The 15,948-nt window shown below is 42.1% G+C and overlaps 1 long non-coding RNA gene across 2 annotated transcripts in view; it reads right to left on the minus strand.

Annotated features, from left to right (window-relative positions):
• The window catches only part of LOC143963484 (uncharacterized), a 74,704-nt gene that overhangs the window by 16,832 nt on the left and 41,924 nt on the right, over positions 1-15,948 (minus strand). The window contains exons 2-3 of one of the 2 annotated variants that reach the window (XR_013270976.1): positions 11,825-11,993; positions 2,100-2,273 (exon numbers count right to left, since the gene is read on the minus strand). This is a non-coding gene — a long non-coding RNA (uncharacterized LOC143963484). The remainder of the gene's footprint in view (positions 1-2,099; positions 2,274-11,824; positions 11,994-15,948) is intronic. The other variant, XR_013270975.1, reaches the window with a different exon arrangement.

Here is a 15,948-nt window from a genome sequence, read left to right on the forward strand (position 1 = left end):
GGTATAGCGCCAATTCTACCTGATTCCTTTTTCATATGGAAGGGTTTACAACCACTGTGATCAGCAAATCCGCCCATTTGTAATACCCACCTTCATGCCAAGCATCAATGAAAGATTGTTGATGACTACAATAAAGACTGACCATACACTATACCAGTGATGGTGAACCAGATGCTTTGGAACTACATTTCCCATGATGCTCATGCAGTCTTCAGTATATTTGAGCATCATGGGAAATGTAGTTTCAAAACATCTGGGGTGCCAAGGTTCTCCATTACTGCACTATACAATCTGATTGTACAATCTCTTTTAAATTGACCATCAACTATAAAATGCAGGGGCCTGCCTGATTTTATATTGTTAGAATGGATTGTTTAGGTTTATCCTCATTACAAAATTTGTGGTAACTCTAATGCCGCATAAACACGACTGAACTTTTCAACAGCAAAGGTCCGACGGAACGAATCAGTTGGACAATTCGATCGCCTGTCGGACCTTTGCTATCCAAAAATCTGACGGACTTTAGAAATAGAACATGTTTCAAATTTTTCCGCCAGAACTCTGCTGGACCCAGTTCCTATGGCGAAATCCGCTCGTCTGTATGCAGGTCAGATGGACGAAAACCGACGCTAGGGCAGCTATTGGCTACTGGCTATGAACTTCCTTATTCTAGTCCGGTCGTACGTCATCACATTCGAATCCATTGGACTTTGGTGTGATTGTGTGTGGCCGTTCATTCGGAAAGTCTGCCGGAAAGTCCGGTCGTGTGTACACAGCATAAGAGATTGTGCAATCAGTTTGTGTCCATGGTCAGGTTTGTGAAATATGTACACAAAAAATGACATGTGTGACACTGCATTACTTTTATATATGTAGCATTAACCCCTGAAGGAGGTGCTGCTTTTATTCGGGCTTACCGTTACCTCTTCTGCTTACCTCTTCATCCTAGGGGGTCCCGTGGAAAGTAGCCCAAATGAAGATATATCAGACACGTGGTCCTTTTTGAAGATTTATTTAGGGGTAACACCAAAGAAAGACACAGTCCTTCAATAGAGGGTTAGAGGATAAGGGGAGTTCAGGCACCTGGCAATTGCGGGTTAGAGGTATCAGTCAGATCCAGAGGACAAACAGCTCCACAGACTGGATCCAGCAGTCACCGGATAGGCCCCTCTCACTTGACCTAGCAGCCAATGATATGCCAAACAAAGTCTCTGCCACAGACTTGTTAATGAAACTTAGCGGTTCTTGAAAGTAGATGCACAGCAAAGTCTCTGCCACAGACTTGTTAATGAAACTTAGAGATTCTTGAGAGTTTTTAGGAAGAACTGCCATACAGTACCAGATTCTTTCAGCCGACCCGGCGATACTGTAAGGATATTGATCCGGGATGTGTCCTCAAACTGAGTTTCCAGGCTCCTCCAGAGACACCAGCCTTGCACTCGGTCCTCCACTGGAAAAGTCCTCCCCTGGATCCTTCAGCTTTCCTTGGCTTCTTCCCGCAGGCGAGACAGCACAGGACCACCCCTGGATCAGTAGGCCCCAAGACATTCCTGGGCCTACCCTCTCAGTTGCAGAGCCTCGGGCCAGCAGGCCCCGAGGCACAAGACCATGGGGTTGGGATCACAGACCCCGGGAAACAACGAACCCAGGAAAATTGTTTCGGTACCTTAAATACCCTCTCCCAGAATGCACAGCAGGGAAACCACATCCACTGAACCATTTCTGAGCAAGAGGCGGTATTCAATACATCCAGCCTGTTCCTGTTCCACACCCACTGACGGTGACAGTGACACCTACGTTCAGGTGGGAATCAGTGCAACCCAACTGGACCGGTACAGAAACCAGAACTTTAGAGAAATTAGTCTGAGCCAAACTACAGCTTCAGATAATTAAATTTAAGAAAAAAAACAATAGCGTCTGCTCATCAGGAGCAGGGTGCTACATATATACCTAGAAATGCAGTATAATTTTTTTTTATAATAATATTAGAAATATATGGAAATCTGCATATACAGTACCTGGTTTTACCAAATATATTTAATTATTGAAGCGATTCTTCATACAGTACAAAGACATAAATAAACGGTTGACATAAATACCTCTTGCGCACTGCACATCCATACAGGTGGCACACCTATATTTTGTTTCAGTAATTCTGCTTTATGTTTTCCCATGTCAACGCTATTTCTACTGCGTGCTCATTTCACAATGAGTCAGCATCATCATCTTCATCCAATGAATAGGGAAATGACTTAGGGAAGAGTAAAGGTGACCTAGAAAACAGTAATATTAAAACAGGAAATAATTTTCAGACTGTAATCTAATAAAAAGAGACTTTTAGGGCCTCATCTAAATCAACAACAAAAAAACTATAGGTATAAAGCAGAGCAACATTTCCAGTACCCTACAATAGCAGACTATAGGGGCAACAGAATGAAGACATAACTAAGTAAAATAACATCATCTTTATTATACAGGGTTTAAATGAATAAAATAAGAATGTCCAACCACAGGCAAATGGGGAGGAATTATATACTTTCTATCAACCGTAATTAGCTCACAAATGATCTGCATAATCAGTTATGTGCATACAAGAAAATATAATCCATAGAAAGTTATACAGTATGTTGTAGGCTCCTGTCTGTATGGTTAACATTTTGCCAACAGTTTGGCTTCCTCAGGATCTGGACACAGAAGCAAAATGAATTGCCAGCAAACACAGGCAGCCGATGCCGATGGTGGCCTAGTGATGGCGGCCAGATACAGACGAGTTTGTGTATACTGAAGTCTCATCTTTTGCCCTATGGAGGATTAGTATTATTAGCACTGCTCACAGAATCCTGTACATATTTAAAGTGAACCAGTCTTCGTTTGGTCCCGGTATCCAATATTCTTATTCATACTGGCTATATGGTGCTTTGATTAGCATATCATTGTGGATGCCAATTTTGGGTTACTAGGCACTTCATAGACCAGTTATTTTATTGGGCCTCCTTCACCATCATTTGTTTAGGGCTACTAAGTCCAAAACTGTTGATTTGGCTGCCTCCGCTGTGCGCATTGGCAGTACCCCTATGCCTGCCTGGGGCATTTAGGGGCGAATGATCAGCTGCCTGTGTTTGCTGGCAATACATTTTTCTTCTGTATCTGGGTGCTGAGGAAGCCAAACTGTTGTGGAGATCTTGACTGTACAGACAGCAACCTACAACATATATAATTCTATGGATTGTACAGTATTTCTGTGTATGCACATAACTGATTACTGTATATGGATCATTTGTGAGCTAATTCCAGTTGATGTAAAGTATATAATTCCTCCTCATTTGCCTGGGGCTGGATATTCTTATTTTATTCATTTTAACCTTGTATGATAAAGATTATATTTTACTTTCCGTATTTTTCAGTGTATAACAAGCACAGGCATTTAACATGCATCTTAACTTTAAGAGGAATGTTTTAGCAAAAAAACTTTACACAGCTCGCCGGCATAGTACACAGACTCCCTGCACAACACACAGCCCCCTGCACATTACACAGACCCCTGCACAACACACAGCCCCTTGCACATTACACAGACCCCTGCACAACACACAGTCCCCCTGCATACTACACAGACCCCTGCACAACACACAGCCCCCTGCACATTACACAGACCCCCTCACAATACACAGCCCCCCGCATAGTACACAGACCCCTGCACAACACAAAAACCCCCCTGCATAGTTGCATAGTACACAGACCCCTGCATAACACACAGCCCCCTGCACATTACACAGACCCCCTCACAATACACAGCCCCCCCTGCATAGTACACAGACCCCTGCACAACACACAAAGACCCCCTGCACAACACACAGCCCCCGTGCATAGTGCACAGACCCCCCTGCACAATACACAGCCCCCTTTCATTATAAAGACCCCCCCTTCCAGGAGACCCCTAGTCTCTTGGGACAGCGATGCCAGCATATTCTAAGGTTGAGAAAACTTAACACTGTCAGCCTGTTAGCACATTCTCATACACCGCTCCTCCTGTGTCACTCTCATTGTAAATCAAAGCTTCAAAGCTTCTAAATACCTCCATTAACACCAGACCTAGTCACGTGACTGCTCTCCTCTCTTTCATTGACAGTCATGTGACTGCTCTCCTCCTCCAATCAAAAGCTACACACAAGGAGGAGGTGGAGCGGGAGAAGGCAGCCACAACGAGCAGCGTTAATTGAGGGATTCAGAGGCGTAGATTTATATTGAGAGAGACACAGGAGGAGCGGTATATGACAAAGGGCTGGCAGTAATATTTTTTGAACTTTAAAGTTTACTGGCAGCGCTGTCCCAGGGCCGGGAGAGGCGGACAGCTGGCCTGACACCTTCTCAATGGGTGGCACCCGGGGCGGACAGTCCAATCTCCTGTTGGCAAAAAAAACTGATATTGGCGTATAACAGGCAGGCACAGTTTACTCTCTATTTTCAGTGTAAAAAAGTTATACACCGATAAATACGGTAGTTATTTCTCATTCTTGTTCATTCAACTTGCGGGTTAAACAAAAAGAAAAATGATCCGATTCCAACACTTCGAGGTAGATGGGGGAATAATTCCCAATTTGGTATTGTATTCTGACAGTGGGGAGCCTTTCCCTGTCAGAATACAATGATCAGTGTTGGCTATAGCCAGCAGGACTGATCACTCTGAAAAACTTGACAGGGACCGGCTGAATTTTGATCCATTTATAGCCAGCTTTACAAATCATTTGATAGTTTTATAAACAGTGTATACGTGTATATTGTATATATATATATATATATATATATATATATATATATATATATACAGTGGTGTGAAAAAGTGTTTGCCCCCTTCCTCATTTCCTGTTCCTTTGCATGTTTGTCACACTTAAGTGTTTCGGAACATCAAACCAATTTAAACAATAGTCAAGGACGACGCAAGTAAACACAAAATGCAATTTGTAAATGAAGGTGTTTATTATTAAAGGTGAAAAAAATCCAAACCATCATGGCCCTGTGTGAAAAAGTGATTGCCCCCTAAACCTAATAACTGGTTGGGCCACCCTTAGCAGCAACAACTGCAACCAAGCGTTTGCGATAACGTGCAATGAGGCTTTTACAGCGTCCTGGAGGAATTTTGGCCCACTCATCCTTGCAGAATTGTCCTAATTCAGTTACATTAGAGGGTTTTCGAGCATGAACGGCCTTTTTAAGGTCATACCACAACATCTCAATAGGATTCAGGTCAGGACTTTGGCTAGGCCACTCCAAAGTCTTCATTTTGTTTTTCTTCAGCCATTCGGTGGTGGACTTGCTGGTGTGTTTAGGATCATTGTCCTGCTGCAGAACCCAAGTTCGTTTCAGCTTGAGTACACGAACAGATGGTCGGACATTCTCCTTCAGGATCTCTTGGTAGACAGCAGAATTCATAGTTCCTTTTATCACGGCAAGTCTTCCAGGTCCTGAAGCAGCAAAACAGCCCCAGACCATCACACTACCACCACCATATTTTACTGTTGGTATAATGTTCTTTTTATGAAATGCAGTGTTCCTTCTACGCCAGATATACTTGGACACACACCTTCCAAAGAGTTCCACTTTTGTCTCATCGGTCCACAGAATGTTGTCCCAAAAGTCTTGGGGATCATCAAGATGTGTTGTGGAGAAATTGAGACGAGCTTTGATGTTCTTTTTGCTCAGCAGTGGTTTTCTCCTTGGAACTCTGCCATGCAGGCCATTTTTGCCCAGTCTTTTCCTGATGGTGGAGGCATGAACGCTGACCTTAACTGAGGCAAGTGAGGCCTGCAGTTCCTTGGACGTTGTTGTGGGGTCTTTTGTGACCTCTTGGATGAGTCGTCGCTGCGCTCTTGGGGTAATTTTGGGCGGCCGGCCACTCCTGGGAAGGTTCACCACTGTTCCATGTCTTCGCCATTTGTGGATAATGGCTCTCACTGTGGTTCGCTGGATTCCCAAAGCTTTGGAAATGGCTTTATAACCCTTTCCAGACTGATAGATCTCAATTACTTTCTTTCTCAATTGTTCCTGAATTTCTTTGGGTCTCGGCATGATGTGTCGCTTTTAAGGATCTTCTGGTGGACCTTACTGTGTCAAGCAGCTCCTATTTAAGTGATGCCTTGATTGTGAACAGGTGTGGCAATAATCAGGCCTGGGTGTGGCTAGAGAAATTGAACTCAGGTGCGGACAACCACAGTTATAGTATGTTTTAACAAGGGGGGCAATCACTTTTTCACACAGGGCCATGATGGTTTGGATTTTTTTTCACCTTTAATAATAAACACCTTCATTTACAAATTGCATTTTGTGTTTACTTGTGTTGTCCTTGACTATTGTTTAAATTGGTTTGATGTTCCGAAACACTTAAGTGTGACAAACATGCAAAGGAACAGGAAATGAGGAAGGGGGCAAACACTTTTTCACACCACTGTATATATATATATATATATATATATAAATTTATTTATATATTATTCATTTACCTGTTTGTCTGTAATATCAGTTAAAAGCTTACATCTGTTGTTTTTCCTGTTTGAATTTAAAACAAATGTATTGATTTACCATTCGTTTCTGTCTACAAAATTAAGTGAATGTACATACATACCAGTATAGCAGAAATATTGATAAGTGCACCTTATGGTATTACCTCAAATTTGTGCACCTAAATACCTGGGAAAAGGAAGGTAAGAACTTATTATTAAATATTTGCATATAGCTCACCCCTTTTACCCTGCACATATACATGTAAACGCAGGGGCAAAGGAACTCAACTCCAGAATTTACTGGTAATGCGTGCGAAAATTATCCAGTTTAGCATAATGTAAGTTTGCAGACCTAATAGCCCACAAGGGCAAGCTGGAAATCACAGTAGTAGTCAACACAACTACAGTGATAGCCACACTCTTGTGAGTCCTGCTGAGGATCTGTACGATCAGCTTCCCCATTGTACAGTAATCACAAAGGGTGTTTTCTTGTCACCGCCTCCATTTATTGAACACCCTTTATTTTTAATGAATACAAGGTATTCCCTGATTGGAAAAGGTGGGGTTTGCGATGTCACAGAACCTCTTCTCTACTTTAGCCAATCAAGACTATCACTGTAGTAGCATTGACTACTACACTTATTTTCAGCTACATCAATGGCCCACCAGGTATGAGTAATGCATACTTACAGTACATTGTGCCAATCTGGACAAATGTAAGCATGCAATGCGAATAATTCCCGGAGCTTAGTTTTAATGCAGGTATAAGAATTTCCTATTTTAGAACATTTCTTATCTGCAAGGGTACAGAAGCAATTGTTTGTAGTTTTATAATGCATTTAGTGCTGATGGAGCCCATTAAACTTAATTTAGTAAATAAAGACCAGTGGCCTGCCGTTAGAGACCGGCCTTGTGGCTGCCCCTACTTTTGTGATGTCATGGCGCTGCCTCTTTAAGCACCTATGTGGACCATTGTGATGGACAGCTTCATCAGCCAATTGTAAGTTTCTCTGTAATCCAGAAAGTGATGTAGGTACTTCAAGAAGGTCCCTTTTACACTAAGGCCTGGACTGTCACATAAGTGGGAGCTTTAGGTAGGAAAATAGGGGTTTTAGTTAGTTAAGTTTTTTAGTTTTTCGTTTTAAAGAAAAAAAATACCTAGTGGGGAGTTGGTAGAGTTTTGAAGATCAACTTCAAGATCTGAAATATGACAAAATTTCACATATATCTCACATCAAACAGGAAACTATTGAAACAACGATCTAATACGTTTCCTATGAGAAGCACAGCTCCTGGCAACATGCTCCTCTATGAATCTCATCTTTTAAATTTGCATTCCAAAAACTTGGAACCCAGACTACAAAGTGTGAAAATGTATTGATGTCTTGTAATAAAGAAGCTGCCTTTTCACCAAACTGGTAAAACCTGCCTACTCTACTAGATGCAAAATGTTATTTTAGATAAACACAAAAGTCACTGATAACTGGGCAGATAATGAAGATTAGCACTTCAATTATAATAAAGAACCAAGGTTATCTCTTAGGATGAGCTGTCCTACCAGATTTATATATTTGTTTTTTATTAGGACAGTTACAGACACCATACACCTTAAGCCGCCCATACATGGATCAAAATTCAGCCAGTTGAACAGGGGCCAGGAAAATTTAGATCCATGTATGGAGGTGGTGACTGTATAAAAGTCGATCTACAGATCGACTTCTGTACAACCAGCCTGACAGATAAATGCTGCTGGATTGGCGCCTCTGCCAGCAGTGCCAATCAGTTTAATCTGACAGTGGGGAAGTCAACTTTCTGTCAGAAAATTTGAGGTCGGTGGGGGTGATTCCCCTATCCACATCAAGTGTGTGGATGAGGGAATCAGGTTGTTTTTTGTTCAATTGGTTGGTTAAATGAAAAAATAAATAAAACATATATGGGCTACCTTAAGAATGCTACCTTTTCCAGAGGAATGGAAATCATTGCAATAAATGGGTCATGTACCAAGATAATATATAGATGACCATTGGTGACCTCCTATTTTAAATACTAGTTGCCCAGCTGTCTCTGGTTTCAATTCTTTATGATGCACTGACCTGGAAAGTCATAGTGAGGTCAAAACTCTACTCTACAATACTGAAGCCATTGTATCAGTGAGACTGCAAGAGCTTTAGTAATTATAGAAGGAAAAGTCAGCAATGGCCTACATTTTTTAATTCACGTATTTAAATACTGCTGACAATTTGTGTAGGGTTTTATATTTTGCATTTTCACATCAGTCCCTACTCCCTATCTTGCATGCAATCTAAGGTCCCTAAATCACAATCATGCATACACATATGTAGCACCCTCTAGTGCAGTGTTTTTCAACTCCAGTCCTCAAGGTGCCCCAACAGGTTATGTTTTCAGGAATACCCTCACATGAAATGGCTTTGGTAATTACCAAGGCAGTGAAACTGATCAAATCACCTGTGCAAAATAATGGAAGGCCTGAAAACATGACCTGTTGAGGCGCCTTGAGGACTGGAGTTTAGAAACACTGCTCTAGTGTAGAGTGCTAGTGTAAATACATTTTTTGATAATGTAGGTAAATTCAGGCTTGGTTGGCAGCCAAGCCTGTGTTGAATCTGGGTCAGCCTGAGTGACTCAGGGAGGCTGAATGACTCATGAGGCAGCACCTCTGGCACCTCCCCCTACTTGCTGGAAGCTTGAAGAAGCCTCCAGAAGAATGGGAGGGAGGTTAGGAGGAGCTGCCTGGAGTATCATTGAGGGCCCCAGCCAATCCCTGGCCAAACCGACTGGCAGGGAGAAGGCACCTCTTAAATACTCTGGGTCATGCCAGCAGGGGGCAGTCGGGTTGAAGATGGAGATGAAGTGCTGAGGAGGCTGTCTGTGGTCATTGAGGGTAGCCCCTAGTCTGGGAGCTGACCTCGGGCCTGGGGCTTGGGTGCTGGAGGGATCTTGTTAAAACACAGGGAGGAGTCCTTTCCAGAGGCACGGGAATAAGAGTGAGGACAGCCGGAGCCAGGTAGCATGTCTGAGAGATCTCCACTGAGTGTGACAGTCTGGGAGGGCTAGTGAGAGTGGCAGCTGCAGCCAAGCAGGCTGGCAGTGCCTGAAGAGGTGGTACTGAATTCAGTAGCCACAGGAATGTAGCTGGACACTGGAGTTTCTCTGCACAACCACGGCCCCTGCCTGTAAAGGGCTTCTGCTTAATCTGACTAAGTGCCTTTCTGTCAGATTCATCAAAAAGTGTTCCAGAAGGGCCTGTGTTGTTTTCTGCAAGCAAGTGAGTGCTGGATGAAGAGGGTGTACATAGAATGTATATAGAAAAGTTGTCCCTGAAGAAGTTGTTCCATGTCAAGTGGGCACTGGACTGTTTCATGATTCTGGGATACTGTGAAGATTCGGGGGGCCTGGCTGTGCAGGATCCCTATTCACCAGTGGCTCCTATGTGGTGTGCGCTACATATAGTAGGGCCAATTTGCCTACAAGCATGTCTTGGGAAGAAACCCAGGTAAACACAGGGAGAGAATACAACCAACCTACCACTTAGCAAAGGTTTTGGTTCTCTTATTTACCCTACAGGTTTAGTGAAGGTTTAGTGCAATATCGTGTTTGGGGTAAGCCATTTCTCATAACCTCCCCTTCCCGAAAAAAAAAAATACAAGTGAAAAAAAATACCTGTGGCTCTTTCCATAAATCTTGCTAGCTGATAACTTCCTGTGCTCTCTGGCTGTGCTGATGATAATCAATTATGTTCTCAGCTACCTCGTAGGACAACATAACCAAGCTCCTCTATGTTACAGAGGGGAGGGGCTCTGTAGTCATCACCCTAGGTCTGAAAGTGGCAAAAAAATACCAGTGAAAATAAAAGGGAAGAAAGCTTAAGAAAAATAAAACTATTGCAGCCACCACATCTGAGGACCAGTAAATTGTAATGTATTACATTTTTGGTTTTGGGTTTAGATATGTTTTAAAAGCTTGGATACAATTGAGAGAAGTGATTTTAAAGCAAGGATTTTATGAAGCAATCTCAGACACAAACCATGTGAGGATTCTGGAATATGACTGCAGTAGACCAGACAGAATTCAGATAAGGATTAACAATGTGGACCTCTCGACATTAGCATAGTTGAGTGTTTTCTGGACAAATGCATTTCACTTGTGGGTGGGGTCTAGCTGCACTCATGTGCATAGGGGAACACCTTGGCTAAAGGCATGTTCATCAATGTTGAATTTGGAGGGACATGCAGAGCCATTGCCCACTCCACCAGTCCAGCGTACCTCCACTACCTCACCCCCAGTAATAAAATGAAACCCCGCCGGACACATAGCATGGTTCTCATGCATGTTCTTAGTTAACTCTTGCCTACTCGTACCTAGTGATCAGGACTTGCATCTCTGTAACGATAGTCTGTTCCCGGTGAGCAGAGGAGACAGACCGCTAGGGAGGGAGTCAGGGCACTGAGCCCCCTTGCTACCGGAGGACCTGTTTAGCCTGGGTAGCTAACTAAACATACAATACAGTAGGCATCCTGCCTACACACTGATTGGCTTCACTTTCTCCCTAGAATGTCTGTTTAAACTGACTGGTTGAGGTACTTTTGAAGTGCCCTTTCTGAAAAATCATAATCTTTTTTTCAATAATTAGAAGTGAAACTTTGAAATGTGCATTTTACCTTTTTACAAAGTTGTTATTTAGTGGTTACATACTGTAGATGGTCCAGAACAGATCTAAAAGTGGTAATATTTGTAAAAGAAATATCTGACTGTGGAATCAACATCCCCTTGCATGGTTCTTGAAGCATTAATACTGTTTGGAGTTGCGTCATGGAATTATTTTTCATAAAAGAATGTTACAATTGGTCGTCTTGTCTCTTAACTTGTGGACGTTCTTGAGACATACCAAATTCATCCAGCTGGCTCAGGTACTATTAAATAAAGGAATGTGTTCCTGCCAAATAGCTCACAACTATACAGTACATCATGCACTAAATTAATGAATTGTGAAATACCTTTATTTATACAAAAGAGTATTATGCAGATTTTCTAAAGAGTACTAAGCTGGAGTTCACATTTAATCCTATTAATTTGCAATGGAATTATGGCATGCAAATGGATAATAGTAATTTCAAATGCTTTTTTTAAATTATTTATTTATACGAAACCTTCACATTATGAGCCAATGACTGCTGTTCCCACACATGATTAAGCTGGCTTTCTAGACTAGCAAGAATTGCTTTTAAAGAGACACTATCACCTTACGCATGCATGACAAAGTGAGAGAATCTCTGCAAAGAGGTCCCTCCTGAGCCACTTATACTCACCTTGACAGCACGTTATGCCAATATGACCCCTCCACTGTAAAAGGTGCAAGTGTAGAAGCCAATCACTTGGCCCAAGTATCGTCACATGACCAAGAAAGTTATGTTACTGTCCCTTTTTGTCCTTAACACCAACAATTGTCATGTAGGCTGCACTGCCCTTCTAGGAAATCTGTTGAGATATATAGAGAAGTATAAAAAAGAGCTGCTATGGAATCGGAATGTCCCAAGGCTGCAATCCTCACCCTTGCATCAATACTTAGAAATCCAGGAACTGGTTTATACATTTTTTTTAAATATATATATATTTGTGTATTATAAGCTACTATAGGCACACTTCCATGTACTAACTTGGCAACTGACGTGACAAATAAAGAGTTTAAAATGTTTGGCACCTAGGGGTGAAAAACATACATACCACCTAGGAGTAGTAAAAATTTGAACAATCAATGGTGGACAAAGACCTGGAATTACTTGTAGATTGTAGACCTAATAACAACATGAAAATATGGTTTCTAGAGCCACTTTTCCCAACCTTTTTTCCTTGAAGGAATGCCTGAAATAATATTTCTGTCTTAAAGTGGTTGTATACTCATTTTTTTAACTTTTACCTACAGGAAAGCCTATAATAAGGCTTACCTGTAGGTAAAAAAAATATCTGCTAAACCTGTACGGTTTAGGAGATATTCCCCTCGGTATGCGCCGCTGACTGCAGCAGCGCATGCGCACAAGGGGATTCTCGGCTGAAAGCCTGGCAGTGGCCAGACCCGGCCGGGATGAAATCTCCGCCGCGATACCCGGAAGAAACGCAGAGGGAGCATGTCAGCTCCCTCGGCGTGGATCGGACCAGATGTCGGGGTCTCGTTCTAAGGTAAGTATTTCATAATGAGCTAGTATGCGGTACATACTAGCTCATTATGCCTTTTCCTTTGCAGGTAGGAAAAAAAAAACATCTGCGGGTTTACTCCCGCTTTAAGGAACCTCTGCTAAAAAATTTTTTTTTACAGCTCACGATATACTTGCTTGATGAGTAAAGAGTTAAGAATCGAGTATTTGACATTCAGTGCAGATCATTTTATAACAGCCTCCTCAACGTTCAGCAGCAGGAAGAGGACAGGGCAGCCCTGCAGTGAAGATTTCTACAGAATCCAGCAGCCTTCACATCCTGGGACACCGTTCATTACAGTAAGTAACTAAAGCTGTAGAGAAAGATACGTTTTTTAACTGAACTTCACCTTTAAAGTGGTTTTAAAGGCTCAAGAATTTTTACCTTCATGCATTCTATTCGTAAAGATAAAAAACCTTCAGTGTGCAGCCCCCCTAATACTCACCTGAGCTCCCTCTCGATCCAGCGATGTGCACGAGAGCTGAGCTTTTCCCAGGTTTCTCATTCCTCATTGGCTGAGATAGCAACGGAACCATTGGCTCCTGCTACTGTCAATCACAGCCAGTGAGCCAATGAGGACAGAGTGGGGGGCAGGGCCGAGCCACGGCTCTGTGTGGCTTTGGGACGCATAGAGCGAGGTGCGGGAACGAGCATGCACCGGTGTCCTAAGAGCAGGCGGCTTGCTATTGGGGGCACTGTCTAAAGAGGAGGCACCAAGAGCATCGGCGGGGAAGGATCAGGGCTGCTCTGTGCAGAATCACTGCACAGGGCAGGTAAGTATGACATGTTTGTTTTTTTATTTGTTTTTAAAGTGAACCTTTAATGTCACTTTAATATTTAATTCTCACTGGAAATCATAATAAAAATTTTGACTTGAAATAAAGATGACAACCAATAAGACTCTATTCAGAGCTGTCACAGACTGTTCTCAAGAAATCTCCGGTTGCAAGAAGTATAGTGCTTCTAATATGTAGAAGGAAAAAAGGTGCGTCAAAGGTGCTGAATTTACCTGGGACAAACCCTCTGCAGAAAATGTTCTGTGACTGAAGAGGAGGGGTGATGCGAGTGGGATGATTAAAAGGAAATTTACAATCATTTCCTCCCTGGTTTGGTTACAAATCAACAACATCCTGTTCTTTTGTTGAAGGTCAGGGGCGCCTGCCAGGCTGGGAAGTGAATACACTATTAAAGAGACAACGCGTGGAGCAGATACATCCAGTTGTGGATTTAATCCACATGAAGAAACTGTACACTGTTGTTTGCTTATCAGTGAATCATGTGTTTCCTATTTTCCAGTAGGAAAAATGAAGATGTGTTGTAGTGTACACATTACACACCAACAATCGCTTTTTTAAATGCCATGTATTCAGTGTAAACATTTTGCCAGCAGATGCAAGGCAGTAGTTATAATAATAGCTTTACAGTAGCAGTGGTTGTGATTTATTGATGTTTATTATTAGTAGGTGACAGCAGAATAGTAGTTTTATTATATTATCGTTAACATTGTTAATTGTAAGTAACAACAGTGATAGTGTTCTTATCATTAGTAGCAGCAGCAGTATCAGTCATTTATATTAGCAGTATATTAATAGTACATTGTAGGAGTGGTTTATTTTACTTCCAGTTGTATATAATGTTATTCAAAAGCAAAAGCTTTCAGACTATGTACCATATACGTTTCAGCACTGTCATTAACTGAAATTAGTAGATTTTTGAATTTTAATTTCCTGAAATTCCAGAGAAAACAGGGAAATTTCAGCAAAAGTTTACTATTTTGGCAAATACAGTATATTGAAAACAAAAGGGAAGTTGATATTGAAGTTGATGTGCAATTTGGGTAAGGATTCTGTCTATCTCTTGTGGTGGTGGTGAGGGAGGGGGGGGGGGGGTGTTCCCGGTGTTCCCTGTGTCAATGTCCGTTTCCCGCAGAGGCGTTGATTTTCCACCCACCGCTCTGAATTATTGCGCGTCAGCCGCCACTGCTTTCAGTATTTGGTTCTAATGAAATTTTGAAAACAAACCTTTTCCATGTTTTTTACGTACATTATAGGCAATGTCATTGACCAAGTATGCTTAGTATGTCCAAATATGGTCAATGTCATCTCATGTGAGAACCTGTCGCTTTATTTATATCAGCTGTCATCCTCCAGAGCTGTCAGAAGCTGGCAAATACAAGTAGGATCATGTCTACAAGTGGCTGTTTTTTTTTTTCTTTCAGTCCCTTACTTATTTACATGTGGATGCTGGTATCTGAGTGCCTCTTTATTGTTCAAGTTCAGTTTCCAAAAAAGCCCCCCTTCTCCCCTTCTACAAACCCCCACAACCACCGGAGCAGGGTTGTAGGGACTACGCCCTTGTCTGCATCAACTGGGGGGCAAGGCACTTTGCCAGGGGGTCCCACCATGTTGAGGGCATATGGAATTGTATGGTTTGGGAGGGGGCACATCTTTCCTGGCATGCCTGGTGGCATGCATGATAAGGCACTGGTATGGATTTTTGAGGTGGAGCCCATCCTTCTTTTTCTTGATTTTTGCACAGGGTTTCCCCTTAAGTTCAAATATGGAATTTGCGGGGATGCTACACAGTTTTTCTTTCACATGGGATCTCCCTTAAAATTCATACCAGATAGGGCCTGGCATGTTATGGGAGCACCCCCTGGGCCATGAAGGCAAATCAGGCCAGGGGACATTAACAGTTGTTAAGAGCTTTTCCTGCAGTTGCTGGTGTCCTATTTAACCTTTGACAATGGGAAGCTGTCAAGCATAATAGCAGAAGTAATACTGATATTATACATTACATTCAATAGATTACATTATTGTAGAAGGTGTTTCTTTTGAAAGTAGTGTGGAAGCGTCAAAAAAGTTAGGTGTTTTCCTGGTGCTACTGTCAGTATTTTAAATATTGACATGAAAGCTAGTCAAGAGTGCAATGTCAATGTTGTTGTGCACTTTGGCACCAATGATTTGTCCCAGAATGATTTGCTTTCTGTACAGAAGGATATTCAGAGTTTAAGCTGGAATATTCACAAGGTAGGCTGTACCCTTACCAGTCTGCAATGCACAAAAAAAAGGAAAGTCCTTTGTACTGCAGAGCTCAATATTTGGTGAAAAGAAGTGCATAAAGATAAAGGTTTTGGTTATGTTAGTCATGATGCTAGCAGGTGGTCTTATTTGAGCTGTAAAAAAATATGGTTTTCATCCTTCACAAAAGGGTACTGAGCTTTTTTGTATGGAATTCAATT

Source organism: Lithobates pipiens, unplaced genomic scaffold, assembly GCF_037356315.1.
Source record: "Lithobates pipiens isolate NorthernLeopardFrog02 unplaced genomic scaffold, aLitPip1_a1.2 Scaffold_8, whole genome shotgun sequence".
Taxonomy (NCBI): Eukaryota; Metazoa; Chordata; class Amphibia; order Anura; family Ranidae; genus Lithobates; species Lithobates pipiens.